At 37.2% G+C, this 3,385-nt stretch overlaps 1 long non-coding RNA gene across 1 annotated transcript; it reads left to right on the top strand.

The window, feature by feature from the left end:
- Positions 1-748: 748 nt before the first annotated feature.
- Positions 749-3,121, top strand: LOC141539757 (uncharacterized). The gene is made up of 2 exons (XR_012481386.1): positions 749-964; positions 2,982-3,121. It is a non-coding gene; the product is annotated as an uncharacterized LOC141539757 (long non-coding RNA).
- Positions 3,122-3,385: the final 264 nt, after the last annotated feature.

The following is a 3,385-nucleotide window of genomic DNA, read 5'->3' as shown; positions in this document are numbered from 1 at the left end:
AACTGTAACCTGGGTTTAAATCCCAGCACTTTCCCTTATAATCTGGGTGATTCTGAGCAAACCCCTGTCTCCAGGCCTCAGTTCTCCCAGCTACAAAATGAAGACTTTGCCCTCTGAAGTTTCCCTTAACTATCACTTTCTATCGTCCCAGTGATTTCCCACTCCTACAGGCAGGTCCCAGGATTTAGTATCTAGACTCCCGGGCTCAATTCCCAAACTCTGTCTGGGATCTGGGTTATGTCACCACAGGCACTCTGTCTTTCCACTTCTATTACAATAAAAACTCATTAAAATGAGATTAGGCAGCCAGCTAGATAACATATACACATTGAGTGTCAATTCTCAAGTGTCCATCCTTATGGACTATCTTCAGTGACTTCTTCCTACCTAGGACCCAGCTGGGTCTTATCCACAGTAAAGTTGATTTAAGGGGCCCACAGTTTCAGATACAAGGGTTATGTGTACAGGACTATATTTATGTATATCTGAGTATATCTCTAGGTACCAAGTAGAAAAAAACATTTGAACTGTGATGAAATTGTCTCTCATTCTTTTCTTGTCCAGAGATGTTATCTGCACTAATACCATTGTATTATAATGAAATACTGTAAATTTATAACATAACTTTTGGCCAACCTCTTTGATGGGGAATTAGTCATCAGCCTTTGAAGGTAGAAGAGGTGAGTAAGACCAGCAGGTGAAGTAAGAAGGGTTGGAAGTTTTGAATCCACAGGAAAAAACCCAAAAACATCCAGAAGGCTTAATCATTAAACCTAGCCATTAATCAAGAGAACTGGTAACTCCCATAGCTGATGACGTCAGAAGGGACAGGAGTCTTGAAGCCTCCAAAGAAATAACTCACTTATTAAAGCCTCAGACCTAGGTAAGGCTAAATCTAGTGATGGAGCAGCTTGGGATCTGAGTCAAAAGTCTTAGGTTGAACTTCCTGCTCTGCTCCCTGCCAGTGAGTACTACCTTTGATACTAAGCAAATTTCTCCCACTCTCTGGGTCCTTTCCAGTTCCATAATGATGAACAAGATGCTCTATCTTTTGACTCCCAGCATTCTCTCCAGTTTCCTCCATGTTTGGAATGTTGTACCTCCTTTCCTCTGCCTACTGACCTCCCTGTCTTTAAGTCCCAATGAAGATGTCATCTTTAACCAGAAACCTTCTCTAACCCCTCTGGATTTGAGTGCTTTTCTTTTGTAATTATTTCCTATTTATTCTGTATATATTGTTTTATATATATTTGCACATTATCTTCCCCATTAGATCTTTGAGGACAGAAACTGTCTTTTGTCTCTTTTTGAATCACTGTCATTTCACACAGTGCCTAATACTTAGAATATATTTACTAATTGATTGGTTATCCTAATATAAACTTTGATGTATAATTAGAAAGCAAGTTTACCTAGACTTTGATAGACAGAGATTAAGAGTGAGGGAAAGTCTTTGTAGAAGTGGAGTAGGATTAACTGAAGAAGCTAGCTTTGTAAATATGAAAATTCCAGATCCTCTGTGTAAATTTATTTTATTTAGTTTGTTGTTGAGTTGTATCTGATGCTCTGTGACCCCATTTTGGGGCTTTCTTGGCAAAGATGCTAGAGTAGTTTGTTTTTTTCTTCTCCAGTTCATTTTCCAGATAAGGATATCGAGGAAACAGGGTTTAAGGGGCTTGCCCAGGATCACAGTTAGTTAGTGTCTGAGGCTGGGTTTGAACTAAAGATGTCTTCCTGATTCCAAGCCCAGTACTCTATCCACTGTGCCATTGAAGGGCCCCAATTTGATTTCACCTTTCTCTTTTAAAGAGATGAATTGTGATGAATTAAGTAAAAGGGTTTCTTTATATCAGGATCACAGCACTCTTAGTTCCCTCAGTTAACAGGAAAAATACTTTGTAAACTTTAAATGACTAAATTAATGTTAACTATTATCATAAAAATCAATGGTCAGTGAGACTTACAAAAGGAAGAAGAAATCCTCTGGGGAAAGAGCTTTAGGGTTAACCTGTTACAAGAAAAATGGGACTGTTAATTGGACCCAGTCAACCAGTAGTGTTTCTGATTCTGTAATGGACCTCCCAGTGGGTGACCTCTAAACTATTGTTTAGAGAAAATATATGCTCCTATTCCACCCCTTTCCTCCCCTCCCCCTCAGCCCTGTCATTTATTAGGCATATGATAAAAAATGCTTTCCTCCTTGAAGTCAGCCAACAAATATTTGTTGAGTACATAATGGCTGAGCCCTATGGAAAATTTAAAGGGGCCACATGGTGGAGTGGGAAGTACACTAGACCTAAAGGTAGATCTTTCTGGCCTCCATTTCTTTATCTATAAAATGAGAGGTTTGAAGCAAATAATATTAGAAGTCCCTTGTGGTTCTAAATTCTATCAATAAAAAGCATAAGAAAATTTCTGTGTTCTCAAGAAGCTTTTGTTTTTGTCAGGGTGATGTATTGCCACATGAGGAAAATAACTGGCAATCTCTGGCAAGTGCTCAATGAGTGACATGATTCTGTAGATACATTCAAGAGAAATCAGTCACTAGGGATTCAGATGCACAGGAAAGAATTCCATTAAAATCCAACCAAATGATTCATTCTTGAAACTTCAGAAGTAGGGGAAGGAAAGGGGCAGATGAGTAAACAGAATCAGATATTTTTTGTATGAGAATTTAAAAAAAAACTCATACTTTTCTTGATATTCTTCCCTTTTAAAGTTTCTATCCATAGGATATCTATCTTTCCTCTGAATGTTTTGAAATTTCTCTTGAAGTCTGGAGTGCACATCTGAATGTTATATGCAACGTTATATCCCTTTACTATTATAAACTCTCAGAAGACTTGATGACTTTCCTCTAAGGTTCTTTTTGACCACCCCTTTGCCAGCCATTCCTTCCTTGTTGGCTAGAATTAAGTCCAGAATCACCCAAATCCAAGTCATCCCTGTTGAATCTTTAATCTTGATTTTGTTTTTCTTAGAGGATTTCCAGTGGAATGCTGCAGATATACTGCCTTTGGATAATTAAACTACAAGTGATAGAATTTTTCATGGTATTATTGTGGATGAGATGAGGAAATGCATGCTGAAATATGGTAAATATTAAATGGATTTGTTTGTTTGTTGTTTGTTTTGTTGTTTTGTTTTTCTCAATTGTATTTTACTTTTTCAATTGCATATAAAGATAGTTTTCAACACTCATTTTTGTAAGATTTTGAGTTCCAAATTTTTAAAGTGGATTTGTTTTTGATTAATAATCCTCACAAAAGTATTGATCAATGGAAAAATGTCAGACTGGAGTAAGATTTCTAGTTCTATGCCATAGTGCTCAAGTCTGGGTCCTCTTCCACTTGATATTTTTTTGATCACTTAATTAGATATTGTG

This window comes from Sminthopsis crassicaudata, chromosome 4 (genome assembly GCF_048593235.1).
Source record: "Sminthopsis crassicaudata isolate SCR6 chromosome 4, ASM4859323v1, whole genome shotgun sequence".
Taxonomy (NCBI): Eukaryota; Metazoa; Chordata; class Mammalia; order Dasyuromorphia; family Dasyuridae; genus Sminthopsis; species Sminthopsis crassicaudata.
This window is presented reverse-complemented; position numbering and strand designations above follow the sequence as displayed.